At 39.7% G+C, this 26,929-nt stretch overlaps 1 protein-coding gene across 15 annotated transcripts in view; it reads right to left on the reverse strand.

Moving 5' to 3' along the window:
• IL15 (interleukin 15) overlaps positions 1 to 26,929 on the reverse strand; it is a 95,087-nt gene that overhangs the window by 55,621 nt on the left and 12,537 nt on the right. The gene's annotated exons all lie outside the window — the stretch shown is intronic.

The raw sequence follows: 26,929 nt of genomic DNA on the forward strand, positions 1-26,929 counted from the left end.
TTTGGGAAGTGAACCAGTGGTTGGGAGACTTTTCTGTCTGTAACTAACTTTCAAATAAATAAAAATATTTAAAAACAAACAAACAAAAAAGAATAGTAGCTAATAAATATCAAATGCTGACTACTTATCAGTTACTATTCTAAGCTAGTTATGTCTTAATTAACTAGTTTTTTTATTACAACTTTATAAGAGACACGTCATTATCAACATTTTAAAGATAACAAATCTGAAGAACAAAGAAATCACATGGCTTACTCAAAGTTACATAGCTAGTTAGTAATGGCAGGAACAGAGAGCCAGATGTCCTGTTTGCATCCGGATTTTACCACTGTAAAACATTCCTCTTGGAATTAAACCAGTGCTCTCTTCCATTTGAATAACCCCATCTACATAGCCTTCATGGGGCTCTAATCTTGAAAATGAAACCTAGCCTACACCTAGCTTCTTCTATAGCAGAGAGAGGTAGCTGCCTGCCAATAAAGGCCAGAAATGAGGCTGCCCTGCGGAGAGGGAGAGGGAAGTGAGTCACTGATTCAGCCAGGATGATGCATAGGAAGAGAAACAGAGTGGAGGAATGCACATGTGGGCTGGATTCTGCATCCAGGCTGACATTCTTTTGGGAATGAGCTGAAAGAAAATTTGGCAGTTGGCTGGGCACTGCCTGCCTCCAGAATTCCTGATGTGCACCAACATGAAGGGGAGTCCTTGTCAAGAAGCAGCCCTAGGTGGTGGAGTAACAAAGGGGAGTATAAGTGAGTGAGAGAGAAGAATTGAGAAGTTTCTCCCCAAACCCTCAGGAAACATGGAAGAGACTAACGCTTGCCTTGGAGAGGTAGCGGAAGGTAAGTTAAAGTGAGCACAGCCCACCAGTCAGAGATAGTCTAACAGCATGAGCCAAGGAGGAAGACAGGGGCTCTGGGGAGCCACTCAATGCTTTTTTTTTAGAATTTCCATTCTAAAGACAACCGCTCAGAACAAGGACGTGAAAACATTTTAGGTGTGTGTGGCATCAAATACTACCTCTATCTCTATCTGGAAATCAGTCATTTTGTATTTTTAAATAAAATGATATAGCTTAAGCAATTAGAAAATATGTATTAAGAACAGGAAATTGTATTATCTGCATACTTTTATCAATAAATAAATTTTATTTATGTAAAGTGAGCTTTATGAGCTGGGACAGTGGTAAACCTTATTGTCTTAATGTCTCATAAAACATGATCACATGTCTGGTTTCTACCAATAATGTAACATATTATTTCTGAAAATTAAAGTAAGGCATTGGGTTAAATAAATCAGCTCACTCTGCAGGTGCTAATGGTGAGGCTCATGTTGTGTGTCTATCCACATCTGACTGACACTCAGAGTACTGGGACAACTAAGTGTTATGTGCATTAGACAATCCAGACAAAGTAAACACACTCCACATTATCACTCATATGTTAACTAAAAAACAGTGTTTCAAAAATTGGTATTAATTCAACTCCACTACCAGTCTTTTTTTTTTTTTTTTTTTTTTTTTTGGACAGGCAGAGTTAGACAGTGAGAGAGACAGAGAGGTCTTCCTTTTTCTGTTGGTTCACCCCCAAAATGGGCGCTATGGATGGCACACTGCACTGATCCAAAGCCAGGAGCCAGGTGCTTCCTCCTGGTCTCCCATGCAGGTGCAGGGCCCAAGGACCTGGGCCATCCTCCACTGCACTCCCAGGCCACAGCAGAGAGCTGGCCTGGAAGAGGGGTAACCAGGACTAGAACCGAGGGTGCCAGCACTGCAGGTGGAGGATTAACCAAGTGAGCCATGGTGCCAGCCTCGCCACTAGTCTTATAACCCAGTAAGGAGAGGCTTGAAAAGCAGAAGACAAATTCATTTCCTAATCTTGCTGACTAGACAATCACATCTTACTTAAAGGTGTTTGCCACATGAAGTGAAAAACACAGGATGTGGAGTACACCATGGGTTCTCAAACACAGGGTGGCACGGGTCTGTTCTAAGATAGCCACTGCTATCCAAGATCTCCCTCACACTTGCTTTGCTGACATTCTCGCATGTCCAGTGGTCCCATATGCAACTCAGAGGACCACCTCATCGGAGGATAATAGGACTGTTCATTGTGCACCTAATATATCCCAAACACCATGTAAAATGCAATACAGGCTGTAGTTCCTCAGTCATTTATAGAACCCCTAGAGGCAAATATGATTACCATCTGCGTTTTACAAGTGACAAAATGAGAGTACAAGGAGACCCAAGGATGGAATACAACATGTCTAAGTGAGAGAGCTGGGCTTCAAATTCTACTCCGCTCAATCTCTGAAACACTAAACCAACAGTACTCTAATAAGTCATTTGACAAAGTTAGCACCCATTCTTTTTTTAACATAAATTTTAAACAAATGGAATAGATGATAATTCTTAATTTCAAGCCTTCTAGCAAATCTCTATAGGTATAGTTGTTGTATTCAGGAGCAAGAATAAGATATCCTGCTGCTTATTCTTTGTACTGTAAGGGAGAAATCTGAAATTATAGTTGTAGTTATCCAACTGGAGGATTGAGGAAGGAAGAGGAGAAGGGAGGGAAGTATGGTTATATTCTTAGAGCTGTACCTAGGAAATATGTTCTCTTAATATTAATAAAAATTTAAAAAAGAGAAAATTACAGGTGGTACATAAAGAAATCAATAAAATCATGTTGAGAAGCAAAAAGAACAATTAAATTATTTGAGAAACATACTTTAATCCCAGATGGAAACACTATATATTACAGGGACATACTTTTTTTTAGAAATTATTTGATAAGAAGTGCAACTGACATATAAGAGGTGACATAAGAAGTGCAACTGAATCTTAAGTTCATTTGGAAATATCCATTGGTGAAAATAATTTTTAAAAAGGAAAAGAATATAGACTCAATATATGGTGGAATTTATCACAAAATTAAAATAAGTTTGGATTATTAATACTACAATGTTCATGAATTACTCAATGAAACATTATAACTAGAATTTTGAAGCAGCAGATAAGGGAAGATTGTTTAACAAAGTTTTTTAAAACAATTAATTAGCTCTTTAGGAGAAAATTTACATTGTCACATCATATCGGAAATAAATTCTAGATTTATTAAATAAAAAAGTCATCTATAAAAATATAAGTATACATTTATCTGATTTCCAGATGTACTATAAAGTAATATTTTTAAAAGAACATCATGGCTGGCACCGCGGATCACTAGGCTAATCCTCTGACTTGCGGCGCCGGCACACCGGGTTCTAGTCCCGGTCGGGGTGCCAGATTCTGTCCCGGTTGCCCCTCTTCCAGGCCAGCTCTCTGCTGTGGCCAGGGAGTGCAGTGGAGGATGGGCCAAGTGCTTGGGCCCTGCACCCCATGGGAGACCAGGAGAAGCACCTGGCTCCTGCCATCGGATCAGCGCGATGCGCCGGCCGCAGCGGCCATTGGAGGGTGAACCAATGGCAAAAGGAAGACCTTTCTCTCTGTCTCTCTCTCTCACTGTCCACTCTGCCTGTCAAAAAAAAAAAAAAAAAAAAAAAGAGAACATCATGAACATCATGACAGGGCTGGCACCGTGGCGCTCTAGGTTAATCCTCTGTCTGTGGCACCGGCATCCCGTATGGCACCAGGTTCTAGTCCCGGTTGCGCCTCTTCCAGTCCAGCTCTCTGTTGTGGCCGGGGAAAGCAGTGGAGGATGGCCCAAGTGCTTGGGCTCCTGCACCCACATGGGAGACCAGGAAGAGGCACCTGGCTCCTGGCTTCGGATCAGCATAACTCCGGCCATTGCGGCCATTTTGGGGGGAGGGGTGAACCATGGATGGAAGACCTTTCTCTCTGTCTCTCTCTCTCTCATGTCTGTAACTCTACCTGTCAAAAAAAAAAAACAAAAAAAAAAACAAAAAAAACCAAAAAAAAAAAACAATGGGGCCAGCATTGAGGCATAGCAGGTAACGCCATTGCTTGTGTGCCAACATCCCATATGGGCACTGGTTTGAGTCCTGGCTGCTCCACTTCCAATTCAGCTTCCTGCTATTGTGCCTGGGAAAGCAGTGGAAGATGGCCCAAGTTCTTGGGTCCCTGCATCCACATGGGAGACCTAGATGAAACTCCTGCTCCTGGCTTCACCCAGCCCAGACCATTACAGCCATCTGGGAAGTGAACCAGTGGATGGATGATCTCTTTCCCCCTGTAACTCTGACTTTCAAATAAGTAAATAAATATTTTAAAACAAAGAACATCAACAAAGGAAGATTAATTAATCTTACAACAAAAATTTTGCTAAGTTCTATAAGTTAATATATAATAAAGAAATTGACAGGATGAACAAGAAATAGTCAAGTAAAACATTAAAAAAGGCTGGCCACTTTAACACTTAAAATACTATTTTTACCCCTAAGCTTAAGAGGATCTGGGGTCTTATTGCAAGTTTTTACATTGTTCCCTTAGAAGTAAGTCCATAGGAATGTATGCAGAACTATACAGCCTTACAATTACAAACTTCATACACTTCATAATTACAACTTTAGGAACATGCTGATTCTTCCCACCATGCTTGCCCTCCCACCCACACTCCCACCCTTCTTCCTCTGCCCTCTTTTATTCCCACTCTTATTTTTAACTAGAATCTATTTTCAATTAACTTTGTACACTAATGGTCAACTCCATGTTAAGTAAAGAGTTCAACAAATAGTAAAAAATAGCATTTTAAGTGTTAAAGCAATCAGATGGATAGGATTAAGTGTTAAAAATGATCATATTGAGGCCGGCGCCGCAGCTCACTAGGCTAATCCTCTGACTTGCGGCGCCGGCACACCGGGTTCTAGTCCCGGTCAGGGCGCTGGAGTCTGTCCCAGTTGACCCTCTTCTAGGCCAGCTCTCTGCTGTGGCCCGGGAGTGCAGTGGAGGATGGCCCAAGTACTTGGGCCCTGCACCCCATGGGAGACCAGGATAAGTACCTGGCTCCTGCCATCAGATCAGCGCAGTGTGCAGGCCATTGGAGGGTGAACCAACAGCAAAGGAAGACCTTTCTCTCTGTCTCTCTCTCTCACTGTCCACTCTGCCTGTCAAAAAAAAAAATGATCATATTGATAGAATTAATTGCTAAAGTGATCATATAAATAGGATTAAGTGTTTGGTAATAATAATAGATAAAATTAAAAAGGAGCAAATTATCTAACATGGGAAGCACTCCATACAGCAGACTCATAGAATGGCAATTGCTTTAAGTAGCATTCTGACCTTAGAATCAGCCCTTAAGACATTCTGGTCTGGCTGAAAAGCCCACAAGAGTATTTCAGGCATGGCAAGCCAAGAAACAGTGGCAAAAAATTTCTTAAAGAGGGACCTCTATGGGTGAGACACCTGTGGAAAGAAGCGGTCATCAAAGAAGGATATGCTTTTCTCTGATGGAAAGAGAATTTCTACTTTGCTTATGGCCTTGTCTAAATATTGAAAGGGTTTTTATATTCAAAAGGCTTCCACAGCCTAGGCAGCTCATATCAAGAGCTTTGGGTGATCACTGACATCATGCTTAATAGTTTTAATTGTTAAATTGACAATAGGAGTCATTGTTCACTAACTACCCATGCAGGACTCCTGCCCTCAAAGAGACATTTTAGGACAGTTAGCAGTAAAACATGTTTTCAAAGATTTATTGCATTTTAGTATATTAAGTAGAGGATATTCTTAGGTCTCATAGTTTTAGTTATGCTAAAGTGTCCAACCCCATTGCTTGTTTTCTTAGGTGCTTCTTTAATTAATGATAAAACATGTTTCCAAAGACTAATTTTCTTTTAATGTATAAAATGGAGGTTATTCTTATGTCTTATAAGCTACAGTTATGTTTAAGTGCTCCCAAAAGATGTATAATTCTTGGGTGCTTCTTTTAAGTTAATTAAGTTTTTCAAAAAAAAAAAAAGTGACATTAACTTTGAGATGCAATGATTTTGAACAGTCCTTGTGCTGACTATTAAGAAATGTTTTTTTTTTCTTTTTTTCTTTCTTTTTTCATACAAATTGCTGAACTCTTTACTTACTATAGACTTAATTTTTGGTGTATAAAGTTAATTGAAAATAGATCTTAGTATAAAATAAGACTGGGACTAGGAGAGGGAAGAAGAAGAGAGGGGTGGGAGTGTCAGTGGGAGGGCAGGCACAGTGGAAGAATCACTAGATTCCTAAAGTTGTACTTATGCAATGCATGAAGTTTGTAATCCTTAAATAAAAGGAATTTTTTGCACTGTGGCATAGCAGGTAAAGCCACCATCTGTGGTGCAGGCATCCCATATGGGTGGCAGTTTGAGACTCAACTGCTTCACTTCTGATCCAGCTCTCTGTTAATGTGCCTGGGAAAGAAGCAGAAGACAGCCCAGGTGCTTGGGCTCCTGATCCACAAGGGAGACCCAGAAGCAACTCCTGGCTCCTGGCTTTTGACTGGCCCAGCTCTAGCCCTTGTGGTATTTGGGGAGTGAACCAGCTAATCAAAAATTTTTCTCTCTCTCTGTAACTTTGACTTCAAATAAACAAAGAAATCTTTAAAAAATATATACTGGTTCCTTTATATATCAGGATATAAAATTTGGTAAGAAAACCAAGAAGTATCTCTAAATATAAAGAAATTGATGGATAATTTCAAGGCGTGAAAATACAATAAGCAAATGAACCCCTTAAAGAATTCAGCTTCTACCCTAAACACAGTGATGAAATCCTAAATCTACCATTTGTGTTTTATGGAAATTTTTTTCTATATAGTATGCTCACGTGGTTGAAAACCAAAAGAACATGACAACATTTTCATTTAGAGTCCATGCTACACATCCTCTCCCTGTCTACCCCATTTTCCTTCCATCCTGGTCTCTGTAGGCAGCCATTTCTATTTATTTGCTATATCCTTGAGAGTTTCCCCTATGAAATGTAAGCAAATTCAGAAAAGAACACATGCTCATACTTCCTTACTTCTTAAACAAAATTAAGTAGCCAGCACTCTATGTTGTGGTAAGTATATAGCAATGTGACCTATATTTTCTGCTATACACACTGTTCAACCATATTCTTTGCTCACTGCACTATTTCTTCATACTTCCCCATTCCCCATCAGAGGTAATTTCTGGTTCTTTGAGAGGTAAACATTTTCTCCCACCTTTTAATCCTCTTTTATATTTCCCCAAAGTGGGTTTATTTTTATTTTTATTTTTTTTCTTGTCAACCAAAGGATTTTTTTAGTCAGATCATCTGTTATTTTTTGTCCCAATTTTAGAGATACTGGAATTGGGTAATGGTTAGAAATTATCAGTTAAATTCTCTTGGGGTTTCTAAATATTAAGTCATCAAAACACAACAGTTTCACTTCCCCTTGCTTGAGTTTTAGAGCTCAAATTTCGTGTCTGCTTGGTTGACTAATATGGAAGTTTCACTAGTAGGGCTCAGAGTTATTGTGTATATTTCGTTTTTAGTTTTTTTTTTTTTAGATTTATTTCTTTAAAAGTCATAGTTAGAGAGAAGGAGAGGCAGAGAGAGAGAGAGGTCTTCCATCTGCTGGTTCACTCCCTAATTGGCTGCAATGGCTGGAACTGTGCCAATCTGAAGCCAGGAGCCAGGAACTTCTTCTGGGTCTCCCACGCGGGTGCAGGGGCCCAAGGACCTGGGCCGTCTTCTACTGCTTTCCCAGGCCATTGCAGGAAGCTGGATCAGACGTGGAGTAGCTGGGACTAGAACCGGTACCCATATGGGATGTCGGCACTGCAGGCAGCGGCTTTACCCGCTAAGCCACAGCACCTGCCCCTCTCATTTTTAGTTTTAGCAGAAATAACAGAAATGCCTCTCATATTTTGCCAATAATTATGATCCTGTTTTTGGACTGAGAATGTTTGTGTATTCTTTTATTATTACATAAATAGTATAGTAACTTTGTGAAATGTTTTGCTCTTACTTAATTGTATTGTCTTTTTAAAAATGTGCACAATGGATGTTAAATTGTATCAAATGAGCATTCTGCATCTATAGAGGTTAATGGATGATTGTTTCCTTAGACCAAGGAAAACATCATGACCCTACTTGGTCAATATATAGTCCTCCATTAATGAGTAGCTGATTTCTTTCTGATAATAATTTATTGAAAAGTTGTGTATTCATAAAATATAGTGGGGATAGTTTTCTTCTTATGAAATTTTGGTTAACCTCAGATATCAATGACATTTTCACCATAAGAATTCCACCATGAAAAGAATGGCAAGGCCAGTGCTGTGGCGTAGTGGGTAAAATCACCACCTGAAGTGCCAGCATCCCATATGGGTGCCGGTTCAAAACCCAGCTGCTCCACTTCCTATCTAGCTCTCTGCTCTGGCCTGAGAAAGCAGTAGAAGGTGGCCCAAGTCCTTGGGTCCCCACCCACATGTGAAGACCTGGAGGAAGCTCCTGGCTCCTGGCTTCAGGTAGGCACAGCTCCAGCTGTTGTGACCAACTGGGGAGTGAACCAGCAGATGGAAGACCTCTCTCTCTCTCTGCCTCTCCTTCTCTATGTGTAACTTTGACCTTCAAATTAATAAATAAATCTAGCAGAAGAAAAAAGGAAAAAATAAAACGTTGATTGACCCAAAAAAGGTAAGAAAGGAGGACAATACTATGAAAACAGCTGGGTTAACAGAAAAAAATTAATGTATTAAATATAAATACAACTACATGAATTGTATTACATGGAATGAATAAGTACTCAATAAAAGATAAAGACTCTCAGACTGCAATAAAAACAAAGATGAACACAGCTATATGCTGTCTGCAAGACACACCTGAAACATAAAACAAAGATAGGCTGAAAGTAAACCATAGGGAAAATGCTTGTCATGCAAACATTAAAGGAAATAAATCTGGGGTAGCTACATTGATATCAAAGCATACTTAAAGGTAAATAGCCTTGTTAGAAAGATAGGATTGAGGAACATTTCATGAACAAAAAAAGTCAATCTACTAGGAGGATATCATAATCCAAAACCTATATTCTCCTAAGATCCTACCTTCAAATTTTATGAACCAAAATTAATAGAACCAGGAAAGGAGAAATGGGTAAATTCACCATTATGAGTGATTTTAAATCATCTTTTCCAAAAGATCACGGATGTACCTTTTTTTAAAAATGATTCTTACAGGTTGGGAAGGGTTAGGACAGGGGTTACTGAAAAAGGCACCAAAGCACAGTTGGGTAGAAACAAGTTACAGTGTTGTGCAGCACAGTGGGGCAGCTGCAGTCCACAGGACTATACTGCATGGAGAACTAGAAAAGAGAAGCTCCTAGGCTTAAATAGAAAGAAGAGATAAGGAAATGGAAATACAAATTATCTCATTTCATCAGTTTCTGCGATGTTGAAATACTGCACTGAAATCCTGAATAATGTACAAGTATTAAATGTTAATCAAATTTTAAAAGCTGATACAACAAGCAGTAAGGATATAGTAGGTCTGAAAAAAACAATTAATAAAGTTGATATACATGATATATACTAAGTCTTGTTGTCAACAATGGCAAAATTCATACTTTTCTCAAGTCCTCTTAGTACAGTTGCCAAAATTAAGTTTATGTTGAGCCTTAAAGCAAGCCATTACAAAATTAACAGAACTGAAATTATTCAATGTTTTAATTTTCTAACAGATTCTAGCTGTGAAACCAAGAAACAAAAATGATAATTAGTAAACTCCTCAAGTGCTTGAAAATTAAGCAATGTATTTTTAAATAATCCACAGATCAGCAAAGGAATTCCAATAGAACAACAATAAAGGAATGGCACCCTCATGAGACACAGAACAAATATTTTACTAAGGAATGCCATTCCAGGAAAGTGAGGGAAGGTTAACAAGGGAAAAATCAGGAAGTAGACAGAGCAGCTAACACAAGGCAGTACTGCAGAGCTGGTCACTTCCAAGTGCACAAAAGTACACAAACTGCATCTTAAGGGATCACTCATAGGTGAAGAAAAGGGAAGAATGTTTTGCTAACTCATATATCCCACATTCAGAAGTGAACTTCACAGGCTGTTTACTGATCTCTCTGCCTCTGCCCACTGCATTATAACATCAACCCCTAAAATACTACTTTTAATAATTTAAGTTATAGAAATCAGTGATGGATTATGACACATTTTAAATGGAAGTATCATGTGTACTAAAATAATATGTACTGCACTTCTGTAATATCACAGGGAAATGTCACAATTTGTTGTTACAATAAGCAGGCATTTGTAAACCATTTTACATTACCTGTGTAGTAAAAATGACCTGGAAAGAATCAAATAATAATTTGACTCAGTAATTGCATAACAGATATTTTTCTCACTTTACACTTTCCAGTAGTTTTGACTCTTTTTTATTTTTATTTTTATTTATTTGACAGAGTTAGTGAGAGAGAGAGAGAGAGACAGAGAAAGGTCTTCTTTCCGTTGGTTCACCCCCCAAATGGCTGCAATGGCTGGCGCTGTACCGACCTGAAGCCAGGAGCCAGGTGCTTCTTCTTGGTCTCCAACATGGGTGCAGGTGCCCAAGCACTTGGGCCATCCTCCACTGCCTTTCCGGGCCACAGCAGAGAGCTGGACTGGAAGAAGAGCAACCAGGACTAGAACTCGGCACCCATATGGGATGACAGCGCGGCAGGTGGAGGATTAACCAAGTGAGCCATCGCTCGGCCCCATACTCTTTCTTTTTAAAGATTTATTTATTTATTATTTAAAAAGCAGAGTTACAGAGAAGCAGAGGCAGTGGGAGAGAGAGGTGTCTTCCATCTGATGGTTCACTCCCCAGATAGCTGCAATGGCCGGAGCTGTACCGATCTGAAGCCAGGAGCCAGGAGCTTCCTCTGGGTCTCCCACCTGGGTGCAGGGGCCCAGGCACTTTGGCCATCTTCTGCTTTCCCAGGTCATAGCAGAGAGCTGGATTGGAAGTGGAGCAGCCGGATCTCCAACGGGCTCCCATATGGGATGCCAGCATTGCAGCCAGCAGCCTTACCTGCTACACCACAGCACTGGCTCCAGGAGTTTTCACTCGTACAAAAGCACATATTACTTTGATAATCAGAAAGTAAGAAGCAAAGGGCTTAAGCAAATTGAGTTAAAATGGTCAATAGGGCCACCCAAGTCTGTAGATTGCAGCTATGGCTGAAATAAAGATGAACAAATGCACAAATGAGACCTGTATTAACCCACTCCGTACCCAAATTCTGCCTTTCTCCAAATACAAAAAGCAAAACAAAGATCATGATAAACACTCCAAGTGAGATTAGATTGGCACAAATACTGCAGCAAGGGTTTCTATACCATAGAAGCTATTCTGTTTCCCAATTATTGATACAAAATAAAAACTTCCACCCAAAGAGTGCCTTCCAGGATCCTTGCTATAGTCAAGGCAGGGCTCACCAAGCAACATCTTACCCTTGAATGACTGCTTTCAGTATTCAAATTAAAGAGATATTTGAGGTCCTTAATTTCACCTACACTAGATTCCTGGCTCATCCTCACATCAGACAGGAATAGCTTTCATAGGCTACCACAAAATACCAAATGCCTCTGTTTAAAGAACCTCAACGAAGCTAGCCAAACCTAAATGCCTAGGAAACAATGTCAATTCCTGCAAAGAAAAACAGAAAGTACATGCCACTTTCCTTTTGACTTCAAAGCACTTATTTACTACTGAGATTTGAGGGGAGATTCCTGTTTCAAGCTCTTACATATTTCAGCCATGATTTCATTTAAAGAAAATTCCCCAGTAACAGATAATTTGTCCCAGAATTGGTCATAGTGGAATTTTTCAAAAATAATGTGTTTCTTTTCATCAGCATTTCAAAGTGGGAAAATAAATAAATAAATCAGAGCTATACTGTTATCAGTAGAAATGTTCCAGGTTCCATGCTCAATACCCAAAATGCACTCCAGCTTCTTGCTGGAGCTCTCAGTGCAACAACCCCCCCTCTGTTCACATCCATAAGACTGTCAGCAAATAGATTCTTGACTTTGGAGAATTCCTAATAAGAATTCCAGGAAACAGCATAGTTTCAAGGAACCATATGAAGTTAAGGAGGAAGTTTTAGTTCATAGACAATTTTTGCCACGGAGCATATTTTTCACACTTTTCAAATTATATTTCATTTATTATTTTCTGGAATTAAAAATGACTGAATAAGAGAGCAACAACTTTTTTCCTCTCAGGATTCTTGTAAAGGGTTTCAGTTTCCCTTTACTTTCTCCACTGTTTATCTTGATCCATGTGAGTACTTCAGGAAATTCACAGAAAATGGAATTAAAAGATAAATGTATTCTGGTACAAAGCATTTTTTTTAAATCAACTATTTAAGAGGTCTTTAAAAAGGTTATGTAAAACATGTATTATAAAAAAAACTATGCATGGATTTCAAACTTTTTTGTGACAAAACAAACTTGACTTTTAATTACAATTTCCACACTTTTCGAAGCACCTTCATTTTTTTTTGTTTCAGGATATTATATAAATTGCAACTGAAAGGGACACTTTCACTTTACCTATAAGAAGCCAAGTGCTTGGGTTTGTATTCCATGTTTTTTTTTTTAAGTTCTTGAAACGAAACTTGATATGATATTTTTAAAAATTTCAATTATTCATTTAAAATTCCAAGCTGCATTAGTCTCTTATTTCCTTACACTAGTAAACTCATTCAGAAACTAGATAGCTGGAGGATTGCATTTATTACATTAAGCACTTCAGTTGCTTTAAGATTGACCTGTAACACAGCAGAAGGTTAGATGCATAATCGCGTCATTTTATTTTGCCAGAATTGGCCAGTGTGAGCCACAGGCCAAACCTCAGCAGCCACCTGTTGTTGTGAGCAGTGTTCTGCTCACAGCATGTTACCCACGTGGATGGCTGCTTTCCAGCTACTGCGCAAGGTGACTAGTTTGAGAAGTCTAAAATATTCGTTATCTAGCTATTTTAAGAAAAAAAAGTCTGCCCACTTCTGTTAGGTATAATAATCTCTGCCCTTGTATAATGCTTTATAAATTCTTTTTCCACCAAGAGGCTCATTTAAAAAAAATTCTGAGTATATATAACTTTGCCTAATTGGTCACATCTTATTTAAGTTATTGCAAAAAGTATGTACATTGCATAATACTACTTTCTATAATTTTTATATATATTTTTATCTTGAGAGGTAGAGAGAGAGAGAGAAATATTCTATCCTCTGGTTCACTCTCCAAAAGCCTGAAACAGCCATGGCTGTGCCAGGCCAATGTCAAGAGCCAGGTCTCCCACATCAGTGACACAAGCCCAGCCACTTGAGCCATCATCTAGTGCCTACCAGGATGAATCGGCAGGAAGCTCAATCAGAAACAGAGTAGCCAGAACTTGAACTGACACTATGATATAAGATACCAGCATCTCAGCATACTGTGCCACAATGCCCACCCCAAATAATACAATTTTAAAAACTTACACCACCTCATATAGGCTGGCTATCTGCTAAAACTGGCCTCTGTGCTCCATGTGACATCACCAGCAGGGAACATGATGGAATACTGCTGCAAGCAGCAAAGTGGCCATATACCAAAACAGATTCTGTAGGAGTCAAAGTAAGAATAAAAAAATTACAGATTAATATTGAGCAATAATCTCTTCCTCAGATTAGTGGTCACCTATGTAACTGATCATGTTATATAAAAATAGTAAAAACTGGTGGCCGGTGCTGTGGCTCACTTGGGTAATCCTGTGCCTGCGGCGCTGGCACACCAGGTTCTAGTCCCGGTTGGGGTGCCGGATTCTGTCCCGGTTGCTCCTTTTCCAGGCCAGCTCTCTGCTGTGGCCAGGGAGTGCAGTGGAGGATGGCCCAAGTGCTTGGGCCCTGCATCCATATGGGAGACCAGGAGGAAGCACCTGGCTGCTGGTTTTGGACCCGCGCAGCGTGCCAGCTGCAGCACACCGGCCATAGCAGCCATTTGAGGGGTGAACCAAAGGAAAAGGAAGACCTTTCTCTCTGTCTCTCTCTGTTTAACGCTGCCTGTCAAAAAAAAAAAAAAAAAAAGGTAAAGAGAAAGATTGTGAAATCAAGATTGCATTTTTGGAATTAATCTTTATTAAACTGATCAGATTTCCCCACAAAACTCATATTTACATTGACTATAAACTGAAATTCTTTCTATAGCAATATAGTAAAATGCTTTTCATTTTAATACAAAATAGCACAAAGCAAATGTGACATCACACATTTGTAGGCTTGATTTCAATTTACTAAGTCTTACGAAGATTTTGGAAATAAGTTGTAAACATCTATTCTAAAAGTGAAATGGCAAAGTCTCCAATGAAATATTCAGTATTAAAACTCAACATTATAACATCATGTTATACTTGTGATTCTGAGGGTTTTAAATATGCCAACAGATTATACCATTAGAAAACCTTAAAATACTAAAAATCTTAAAATACTTAAACTACTGTTAAGAAAAGTCCAACATATAATTTTTAAAAAGAGATTGAATATAACTTCTATTGCGTAAAATGAATTAAGAAATATATTTATAAAAGTTCAGTATGATCCATAATATAAAGTATACTTATACTACTACTAACAAATTTAATTAAAGATCATCTTACTTCTGATGACATTTGAGTTAGTAAAAGTTTAATATGATTTTAAAATCAAAATTTTTACAATTCTGTATGAATACCTACAAAGTGACATCTTCCTGACATTAAAAAATATTGACTCTAGGGGCTGGTTCTGTGGTGTAGTGGGTTAAGCCACTGTCCACAGTGCTGGCATCCCATACAGATGCCAGTTAGAGCTCCACCTGCTCCACTTCCAATCCAGCTCTCTGCTAATGCACCTGGGAAAGCAGTAGAGGATGACCCAATGCCTTGGGGACCTGCACCCCTGTGGGAGATCCAGAAGCAGCTCCTGACTCCTGGCTTCACCCTGGCCCAGCCTTGGCCATTGTGGCCTTTTCGGGAGTGGATCAGCAGATGGAAGATGTCCCTCCCTCCCTTTCTCTTCTCCTCTCTCTTTAATTCTTTCAAATAAAATAAATAAAAAAAATTTTACGAAAAATGCACACATTCTATATCTTTTAAAAAATTGACTCTGGTGCAAACTATTGAAATCTTTTCTTAGTATATACTAAATTGATCTATATATAAAGATAATTGAAAATGAATCTTGATGAGGAATGGGATGGGAGAGGGAGTGGGAGATGGGATGGTTGTGGATGGGAGGGAGGTTATGGGGGGAAAAAGCCGCTATAATCCAAAACTTGTACTTTGGAAATTTATATTTATTAAATAAAAGTTAAAAAAAGAACTTAAGCTAGATGACCTAACAGTTTTAATTTTATTTTTAAAGATTTATTTATTTACTTGAAAGGCAGATTTAGAGAGAGAGGGAGAGAGGAAGAGGGAGAGAGAGAGAGAGAGACAGAGAAACAAAGAGAGGTCTTGTATCCACTGGTTCACTCCTCAAATGGCCACAACAGCTAGGGCTGGGCCAGATTGAAACCAGGAGCTTGGAGCTCCACTCCCATCTCCTATGTGAGTGCATTGGCCCAAACACTTGGGCCATTCTCTGCTGCTTTCCCAGACACATTAACAAGGAACTGGATGGGAAGTGGAGCATCTGGGACATGAACTGGCACCCATATGGGATGCCAGTTTGCTAAACCCACTGTCCCCAAATGCCAGCCCTCTAGTTTTAATCTTTAAAAGTATTTCCAATAAGTAGCGGGGGGGGGGGGGGGGGCGTGGCTTGAGAACACTTAAATAATGCTCTGAGCGTGTTAAAAGAAAAATGAAGAAAGCCCCAGGTAAAGCTACTGCATGATGCAATTAATTATATGCTCAAGGAAGATGAGTGACTTGGAAAGACTTTCAGTGAAAGGGTGATCCCAAGTTGGCCTTAATGAATGAGTAGTTGCAGCCTAGCAAAGGAATGCTGCTTTCAGATGCTCAGAAATCGACGAAGTGGATATTCTAATAGGATTTTCAATGTGGTTTTACTCTTGCCATAGATTTGGTGACTGGATTCTAATACTTAGAACAAAGAAGCATTAAGTTGTCCTATGTTCTAAAGAGAGTTTTGTAGCTGGGTACAGCCATCTCATCCAAGCTAATTCAGAGGCAGGAAAACCTGTACTACTTCTCATACTTCCAACTACCAACTCACTCCAGTACCTAATCTCTGGTCCACATAAAGAAGACTACAATACTAGTGAGTGTTGGTAGAGGCACTGCTAGAATAACCATTCAGGGGCCTGATGGGCAGCACTATGGACTGTAGACCAGAAAGATTGTGCCATGGACTGAATGGTGAAATACCAGTTTGAAAGCTACCATTTATGCTACTAGATATGAGCCCTGAGGAGACAGGATCCTCATCTTATTCATTTGGAAGGCTGAAAGCCTATCACAGTGTTTGAACCCAAGGAGGCAGTAATTTCCTTTTTAATTGAGTTTGACTACTTCATAGAGCAGCACACTTAAGACAGAATTTTTTTTTTTTTTTTGAGAGGCAAAATTAGACAGTGAGAGAGAGACAGAGAGAAAGGTCTTCCTTTTTCCATTGGCTCACCCTGCAAGTGGCCATTATAGCTGGTGCGTTGTGGCCAGCACGCTGCGCCAATCTGAAGCCAGGAGCCAGGTGCTTCCTCCTGGTCTCCCACGTGGGTGCAGGGCCCAAGCACTTGGGCTATCCTGCACTGCACTCCCGGGCCACAGCAAAGAGCTGGACTGGAAGAGAGGCAACAGGGACAGAATCCGGCGCCCCGACCAGGACTAGAACCCAGTGTGCCAGCACCGCAGGCGGAGGATTAGCCTACTGAGCGACGGCGCCAGCCAAGACAGAATTTTATTTTGTTTTAATGTGAGGGAAATTCTAGAAATGGAGAAAGAACAGTACCTTCTCTATATATCATATCTTCTTTGGTTTTTCTTTTATTGGCTTACAGTCAATAACACTTCAGAAGTATCTAGGCTTATGTTGTACAATTTAATAGTCACAAACCACATGTGGCTATTTAAATTAATTAAAATAAAATGAAATGAGAAATTACTTCCTCAGATGAGCCAGCCACATTTAATGTACTAAAAAGCGACATGGGGGCAGTGGCCACTATGCTCAACACATCAGGTAGAGAACATTTTCAACACTGCAAGACAATCCCTCCAGGCAGCACTGATCCAGGGAGAGTACAGACTTTGGTTTCACACAGATCCAGGTCTAAAACCTGACTTAGCCCCTTACTAACAGTAGGATTAATTTGTTTCTCAGGGCCACAATTTTTTAATCTACAGAACAGCGAAATGGTAATACCTACTCACAGGGTCATTATGAGGTTCAAGTGAATGCATTCATGCAAACTGCATAGAACAGGCCTTGACATACAGTCAGCACTCAACATTATTGGCTCTTATTAGCAATTATCACCATTGTGAATGTAACACTTCATCATGAACCAGTCATTTTATCCCTTGCAAGCAGGCTATGCCACTGCTCCCACAGGACTGGCAAGAGGGAAAATCACTTTTGGCATCCTCATGGTCTAGTGTAGTGCTGGGAAAGTGTCAGCTGCAATGCATAAAATTTGTGCCAACTAATTCTTCAGGAAGCTCTTTGCAGGAACAAAATGTCAGGTGAACTAAAGGTATGTTGCTGATGTGGCTAACATACTACTGCTAGTGCTTTATCATGTCAAAGACTAGGAATAAACAGCTTTATGCTTGATTACAATGGTTGTTGGGAAGATCTACCCTTTGAAAATCTAAAATTAGATTTTAAAATTCTAACAAAGAAAAATGCTCTCAAGCTTGCCATGAAAAGGGCAAAGCCTAGTTCAACAGAATTTGAAGGGGTAGAGACACACTAGAGCTTGTGAGGCTTTTATGGTGATAAATCTGAGCTTTGTTATGAAGAAAAGAAAAGCCACATAAGGCAAGAGAGATAGTAGAGAGGAAAAATAAGGGATGAAAATAAAGGAAAGAGGAAAAGAGTCACAGTGTTTTCATCTTTCAAGGAAAAAGGAATAGGGAAAAGCTTTGGGCGCAGTGGTAAAGATGGTGTTTGGGATACCCGCACACCATGGAGTGCCTGGGTTTGAGTCCTGGCTCCACTTCCAATCCCAACTTGCTGCTGATGCACACTCTTGGAGGCAGTAGATTATATGGCTCAACTATTTGAATCCCTGTCATCTACACGGGGTTCTGGCCTTCTGATTTTGGCCTGACCCAGTCCTGGATCCTGTGGGCTTTTAGGAAGTGAACCACTAGATGACTGTCCTTATTTCTCCATCTTTCAGATAAATAAAAATCAATAAAATAAGAATAAATATATAGTTGTAGGTGCTTGGTATGGTGATTAAAAATGCCCCTTGGGATGCCTACATTATGGATTAAAGTCCCAGTTCTATTCCTGATTCCAGCTTCTGGCTTATATGCATCCTGGGAGGCTGCAGGTGATGGCTCAAGTGGTTACATTGCTGACTCTTACGTGAGAAACCTGAACTGATTTCCCAGTTCCTGACTCTAGCCTGGTCCAGTCTCAACTGTTGTAGGCACTTGGGAAGTGAACCTCTCCTCTCCTCTCCTCTCCTCTCCTCTCCTCTCCTCTCCTCTCCTCTCCTCTCCTCTCCTCTCTTCTCCTCTCCTCTTCTCTCCTCTCCTCTCCTCCCCTCTCTTCCCCTCTCCTCCCCTTCTCTTCCCTTCTCTTCCTCCTCCTTCTCCTCCTCCCCCACCTCTTCCTTCCCCCCTTCCTCCTCCTCCTCCTCCTCCTTCTTTCCTCTCTCTCTCTCTCTCTTTCATCTTGTCCCTCTGTCTCTTTGCCCCTCTCTTTCTCAAATAAATAATCTTTAGAAAGGAGAACAAAGGGATAAAGAAATATTTTCCTTTAATTTCATAGGCCAAGTCATTCCCTCATTTACTTGTGGCTCCAAGCAACAGAAAACTATATAGGCCTGAATTTAGCAAATGTTAGTTTAAGCCTCTTTAGTCTTACTATACTGCTTCACAAAAATAAAAATTGTTGTATATATATATATGTATAATATTTGAGCTCTAAAAATACATATGATATATATGGCAAGCTGTTTTGATGGATCTCTGACATTTCAGACACTTGAGTTAAAGATAAATAACTCAAAAAAATAAAAACAAAAAGTTTCCAGATATGTGTTTAAAATGAATGCTCTTTTTGGAATTCACCAAGTATTTACATAAAAAGGTGTATGAGAAGTTATTCTTCATCATAAAAATCAGCCAGTCATTACTAAACAATTTTCCAGTACTGTGACTATAGATAATAGTTTAACTATTAAAGTGTATGTTGAGATTTATAACAACCATAAAGACACAAACCTCTACGTGCTAACTCGGAGCTGCCATGGAAGATGTACTTCATCTGCTGTAGCACGAAATACCATCTGACAATTTGTAATGACACACATTTCTTACTACATGCTGATAATTATCTATCAGTGAAAATGACAGCTTAATGATATAGAATATCTCCTACTGGCAAATAATGGATTAAAACATTCCTACTGCTTCTCAACAATCCTTTACAGTAGCAAAGAGATGTGATCATCGCAACACTCAGGAATAACGTTTGTAATTAAATAAAACAATCTAAGGCAAAGCCAATCTTTTATTAAACACAGATGCACCTTGGGTCACATAATCCCTCAGTGCAGTGTCTGGACACTCGCTAGAGCCAGTCATCGTTCTTCCAATCTTTCACTACTCTTGCTCATCAAAACTCTGGCATCTCCCATTCCAAATACTGGGCGTTCTAGGAAATGTATCAATGTATTAACCCTGCACACTGGTTTGTGAATGAACACAGGTCTCATAAATTTGCTGTAGACTTCCCAACATCTTGTTTGTAGAACCAAGCTTGCTGGGCTCCTTGACCATGGCACCTGCTGGAGTGTTTGGACTGCTGAGCTCTCCTGTGCTCCAAAGGATCTGATGACCTCCCTCGCCCTGCATTGGGCTGCGAAATTTGTCTATCTTGAGTAGGTCTGCTGGTCCTTTTCTCTTGACCTAGGCTGGGTGGAATTACCTGAAATACAGTTAATAAAGTGTTTGCTCCCAGGATAGAAGACAGGCAGCTGTAGTATTTTTTCCTCTTTCATTTGCCTTACTAAATAATCTTATTTAAATAGTAGTTACCATAAACTATCACTTATAAGAATGCCATTCCTGCCTCCTTGATAATTTTTGATTTTCAGTTTTCTCTGTTTTCTATCACTTTCTCTATTGGTGGAGAGAAAAATGGGCTTTTCAGACCCAATTGAGCACTTGGTATGCTTCCTTCCTTTAGGGAAATCGCCCATTTGTTATGATTTTCCAAGATTATGACTCTTTCTGCTGGGTGTACTTGTAACAGGATAACTAAGATGGCTGCATTTTTGTTTCTGAAGATGTTGGATAATCTTTTTGAGGGGTATAAGAGGTAGAAGTGGGCTACTTGCTTCTTTCAACAGAGCTAACCATAAACAACCAACATTCACTATCAACTTAAATGTACAAATAACTAGTAAGAAGAATCTTTGCCAAATATGGAGTGGGAACAAAGGAAATTGGAAAGCCTTATGGAATATTTGTCAGCTAAGTTAGGACACAACACTGACATTTACCTCCACTCACTTACAGGACATAGCTGTCCACACAATTAGCATTAAATGTATCACTACCATGTGCTACCACAAACACTCATTTCTGTACACCTAGAAGCTCTCTCTTCAGATGTGTTGTACAATAATGATGAAGGTAGTTGCCAGCTTCTCTCTTACTATACTCCATATAGATGCCCACCTTTCCATTCTGTTTATCATGGACAAAACTTCTGTTAATATAATATTGAGATAAAGACTCCTGCATTAAATTTGGAGCTCCAAAAGCTTACCAAAGCCACAGAATGAATGAAAATCTAGAGACATGGGCCCTGGTCTTCTTTAGTCTTTAAAGCAAAGCAACTTTAATGAGGTACTTCACATATCTGAACTTCAGTTACTTGATAGTTAAAATAAGGTTAGATTGGAGGCATCTGAAGTCCCTTCTAAAGCCAAAGTAACTCTGATAAAGGCCAAGGTTGATTATCAGCACAAAATTGAATTGATTCATGTTAGTCCTCAGACCATCAGACTTAAGAACCAAAGGAATTTCTCTTATCTAATCATCTCAATTTTCTCCAGAATAGGAAAAAAGAGAAGAGAGATTAAACGTATGGTCCAATTTTACATGAAGACATAAAGTTGGGGTTTAACAATGTGTTGCTGATCACCAGTTAGATTATTTACTGGAGTTCATTCAGTTAGCAGTGTGTACAAAGTTTACACTAAACATCATCTTGCTTCTCTTAATTAACTTCAGTTTCAAAATAGGTCCACCCTATCCCTAAAATGTAACATAATATATTTGAAGACAGCAACTCTGGATCCATTGACTAAATCTAAAAGGGAGATTTTCAGGATTTTTTTTTTTCCATTTCACATCTTAGATCTATCTACATCATCACTACCACCAGCAAAATGCCACTGTAGAGTGCAAATTGCTCCACTCTATTTATTTCTGAACAGCTACTTTTGGGGTCAGAATAGTAAAGAGCTCACCCACATCTCCTCTGGAACAACTCTGTTTCATCCTAACTCGAAGTCTCTCAATTAGCACTTTCCTATTCAGAAGAGGGTAGATGGATATTTCACAATCTGCTTCACTCCAATGGCCAAGTCACAATCCTCTGGCACTGCTTGGCATATAGTAAATACTCAGTAAAATGAGCTATTGTAATCTTATATTTCTGTATTCTATGAAGAGTTATTTCCATTGTCTGCTAAAACGACAGGATTTAAAAAAAAAAAACTTGCATTAACTTTGCTGCTCATTAGAGATTTTTTTTATAGGTATCCTTCCAACTTTTGGAAGACCCTACTTATTTTTATTCTTCTAAGAGCCCTCTAAATTTTACTGTATCATTGTGATTTACTGATAGAATTCCTGATGCTGATCCAAGACACACAATCCATAAGTAAACTGTATTTCATTGTGGTGAGTATGTTCCTGCTGGAGAAAGCTATATTGCTTATTTGACTATTGTGTTATGCTAGCTATATTTTATTTACTATTAAATGGTATTGAATTTTTTTTTTGACAGAGTGGACAGTGAGAGAGAGAGACAGAGAGAAAGGTCTTCCTTTATCATTGGTTCACCCCTCAATGGCCGCTGCAGCTGGCGCACTTCAGCTGGCGCACCGCGCTGATCCAATGGCAGGAGCCAGGTGCTTCTCCTGGTCTCCCATGGGGTGCAGGGCCCAAGCACTTGGGCCATCCTCCACTGCACTCCCGGGCCACAGCAGAGAGCTGGACTGGAAGAGGAGCAACTGGGACAGAATCTGGTACCTCGACTGGGACTAGAACCCGGTGTGCCAGCGCCACAGGCGGAGGATTAGCCTACTGAGCCGTGGTGCCAGCCCAGCATTGAAATTTTTAAGTCTTCCATCTGGCAACCTTGCTAAACTCTCTCATTTGTTAATTCGCATGGTTTTCATAAATATGGAAAAATTTACTTCCTCTCTTCTAATCTTTACACTTCTTACTAATTCTATCAGTGAGGCAGTACCCTCGAGGTGAAAACCACAGATCCTAGTGTTCCTGAGTTCCAACCTAGCTCTCCCAGTTCCAGATTGCAGATTCTGGGCAAGTTACCTAACCTCTCGTTGCCTCATCTCAAAAGTGGGTGAGAAAGCCCCTCATGAGTTAAGGAGAATTAGATGTTAAAACGCTTGGCACCATAGATAACATGTGTTTTCTTATACACAAATATTAATTGCTCTACTAGATAATATATCCCTGAGGATATTGTGTCTTTACATAAGAGAGACATGTACGCAGAAAATGCTCAATAAGTAGCTGACAGAGTGAAGAAAATCTTTTGGTCCATTATTAGCTGACCTGGATTACCAACCTTAGGCTGGAAGTCATGCTTTTTGTATTGAGCAACTGAGAGTAACGTGGCTTGAATTGAAAGATGTCCAGACATAGGAGATAAACACCCTAATATCAAGTCAAATAAGCCATCAGCATTACCACATGTCTCAAATTTTAAAGACTCATCAAAAACCATGAGAAAACGAAGATTCTGCCTTCCAGAAATAGTTAAAAGATACAAAACAAAGATTTGTAAAAATCTGGTATTTCCAGTCACTGCAAATTTTAAAGTAATATAATAATGTTGTTAAACTATATTTTTTCTTTTGAATTCTCAGAAGAGGCAATGAATTAAATGCCAACAATACTATTTTACAATGCTTCCCTCAGAGTTTGTACTACTGATTTTTTTCAAAATACTGGGCAAAAATAGAATTAAGAAAATGAAAGGATTTCTATTTGAAGGAAGTTGGATAATAGGGTGTGCCTGGCCTCTATTTCCTTTCATTAATTGAAACACTCACTTTGGAATTCATAAAATTATCCTCTCTATAATAAACCTGGTACAAAATATTAAACAGCCTCTTTTTTTTTCACTTATAAAAAGCTCCTATCCCTAAGAATGAATGTAAGGGTTCTATCCGTAGCCTAATCCACATCAACCCTCAGGAAATTCCATTTTCATTTGTGATTTTCATAATAAGGAATACACTCAGAGAATTTCCCCATAACCACGTGATCACTATTAACTGACTCTGAGTCAAACCTAGTCAAACTTCTCAGAACCTTGTCTTACTTGACCTATCAACTACATGTAATAGACTACTACCAACAAAAACAATAGCATCACTGATTTTCCTATGTGGTAGGCAAGTGCTAGGCACACGAAGACAGAATGTCTCCCAAATTTCAACCCTTATAATAACACCATCACTATTCTTAGCATCCTTTGTACCTTGTGCTTTACGTGAAGAAGATGCAATAGGAACACTAGTCAAAACACCAAAACACCGCAAGCATTACAAGGCAAGGATCTGTTGGGTAGACGGCGCACAATGGCAGGGTGTGAGCAGTATTTCCAGAAGAAAAGAGAGGGGATCCAGTGGGGTATTGGAAGGAAAACATCTTAGAGGAAGACTCTTTAGAGATGGTATGGAAGCCCCCCAAGTGAACAGCAGACAAAGTGAGTATGAAAGGCAACCACAGGCTGGAAGGTGTGAAGTCTAACATTCTCATTTGAAGACCTAGAAGCGGCTCAAGCCTTCCTTGAAGTTCTTCCCTCAACATGTCCTTGCCAAATTCAGGCACAGTCCCTCTGGTCATCTCGTGTGACCCTAAATGCTCAATAGAGGCCAATGCCTTGTGGGAAAACATTCTGCTAATTGGCTTCAATCAGTAATTCATCTTTTGTTAACTTACAAACTAAAACTTTTACATAAATAGCTCACTCGATCTTCAGTCTAGGACTTCCATTGACTTACAGGACATTTTCAATTGTATCTTTGACTTTTATCTCAATCTAGATATTCCCCAAATATCATCCATCATCTTCATCCATCTCTCTACCTCACTCCATATTTTAGCTGTAATCCGTCTGTGTCTCTGGTATGTTCACGTTTTCTGAATCTTGTGACTGACAGCTAGAAATACTCCATATGCCTTATTTCTCCCACTGAATTCAGACCAGGCAAGCGCTGAGGCAGATAAATTAATTCAATGAATAAGTAAAATGTATTAATAAATTAGATTTGCCTTGAGAACAGATTTCTTATGACTTTTAATAGTATATTACTCCTTAGCATACATTCACTAATTCAACAAATATTTATTAAGACATTACCATATGCCAGGTTCTGACAGATGTTGGAATACAGCAATAAATTAAATAATCAGAAAGTATCTGCCTTACTACAGCTCATGTTCTAGTGGGAGGAGGGAATGTTAAAAAACAAATAAATACCTACATTCCTATCAGAGTGCCCTTTTGAGTCAGGCCACTCTACTTCCAATACAGCTCCCAGCTAATGTACCTGGGAAGCAGAAGATCATGGTGGCTGAAGTACTCAAGTTCCTACCACCTAGGTGGGAGACCCAAACAGAGTTCCTGGCTCCCGGCGGCAGCCTGGTCCAGCATGAGTTGTTGCAGCCATTTGAGGAGCAATTCAGTGGATTGATGATCTTTCTTTTTCTGTCTCCCTGCTCCTATCTCTGTCAGTTTCAAAAAAAAAGTTACTAAACAAGCAAACAAATAAATAAAACATATATAAGTCTACAGTCCCTGATCTGGAAATCTTAAATTCACAAAGCTCTAAAAAGTCAGTTTCTCAATTCACCAGTTAACAAAACACAAACTGAACTGGCATAAGACTATTTATCAGTTGTATTTATTTCACTGTGGGGGCATTAACTGAATAAGAATAAGCTTGATTCTTTTTTTTTTTTTTTCTGGACAGGCAGAGTTAGACAATGAAAGAGAGAGAGACAGAGAGAAAGGTCTTCCTTCCGTTGGTTCACCCCTCAAATGGCCGCTGCAGCCGGTGCACTGCACCAATCTGAAGCCAGGAGCCAGGTGCTTTCTCCTGGTCTCCCATGCGGGTGCAGGGGCCCAAGCACTTGGGCCATCCTCCACTGCCTTCCTGGGCCACAGCAGAGAGCTGGACTGGAAGAGGAGCAACCAGGACAGAACCGGCACCCCAACTGGGACTAGAACCCGGAGTACCAGTGCTGTAGGCGGAGGATTAGTCTAGTGAGCTGCGGCGCCGGCCTAAGCTTGATTCTTAAGGTGATATAGACACACTATATTACTTTCCAAAATATCAAAACAAAACAACACCAAAATATATTTGACCTTAAGAGAGTTGGATAAGGTACTACAAACTTGCTTCTAGGTCGGATGGTGATAGGCATGTGTCAGATAGTGAGGAGTTGAAGCAGGGAGTATTTGTGGCAATGAAATGTGTAGAATTACAGTCAAGGAAAGCTTCATTTCAAGGGAAATATTTGAGTCGATTCCCAAAGGAGATATGGGAAGGGGGCAATATCTGAGAGATGAGAATTTTAGATAGAAGACACTTAGCCAAAAACGGAGCATTATGGTTGGTTACTGCAAAAACTGTCAGTGTGACTGAGTCAGTGAGCCAGAGGAAAACTAGCAGATGAGATAGTAAGGTTACAAATCACTTAGGGACATAGGGAACACTGTGAGCTGGGAATTCAGTGGAGGGTTTTGAATACAGAAGTGGCAGGACCTGATTCATATGTAAAAGGATTGCTATTGCGGGGGCGGGGGGGGGGGGATGATCTCCAAAAGTAGCTGCCATCAATCAATGATTCCATCCCATGAACATGCATGACAATACTCGTTAAGAGGTAGACTCCATGCCTTCTTCCCTGGAATCTGGGGTAAACTTCTGACTTGCTTTCCCCAGTAGAATGAGACTCATTTGACAGTTTATAGAAGCGAGAGACTACGAAAGGAGTCTGACAACCCTGAGAATATCATATTGTGAGGAAGTTGACTCTAGCCATGTGGAAGGCCCAAGTGGAAGAAAACCACAAAATCCAGCAAGAGTCAATACTGAGGCCTCATTCTCAGGTCACAATGTCTCAAGCCATCTCAGACACGGTGTAGCCATTTAAGTCCATCAGCTGAGGCCACAGCCTTACAGAGTAAAGTCATCAGTCCTGTGTCTTAACCAAAATTTTAACCTTGAGAAAATAAAGTAATTCTTGTTTTACACCACTAAGTTTTGGGGTAGCTTACTACCTAGCAATTAATACTGACTCTGAAAGTGAAATGAAACCTGGTTAGGTGAAGAGAATCCAGCACACTGTTAGCAATGCTGGAAAGGCAGTGACAGAGTTGTTATGAGAGGGCAACACATGTTAAGCAGTGGCAGGATGCCTGGCAACACCATCCTATCACCTACAACAATATAGAGGAAAGAAAATATATTTCTGAAAGTGATAATTGGCCAGAGTTGTCTATGGTCAAGTATAGCAGGAGGAAGA

This window comes from Oryctolagus cuniculus, chromosome 8, assembly GCF_051225735.1.
Source record: "Oryctolagus cuniculus isolate XC-2025 breed Fujian yellow rabbit chromosome 8, ASM5122573v1, whole genome shotgun sequence".
Lineage (NCBI taxonomy): Eukaryota > Metazoa > Chordata > Mammalia > Lagomorpha > Leporidae > Oryctolagus > Oryctolagus cuniculus.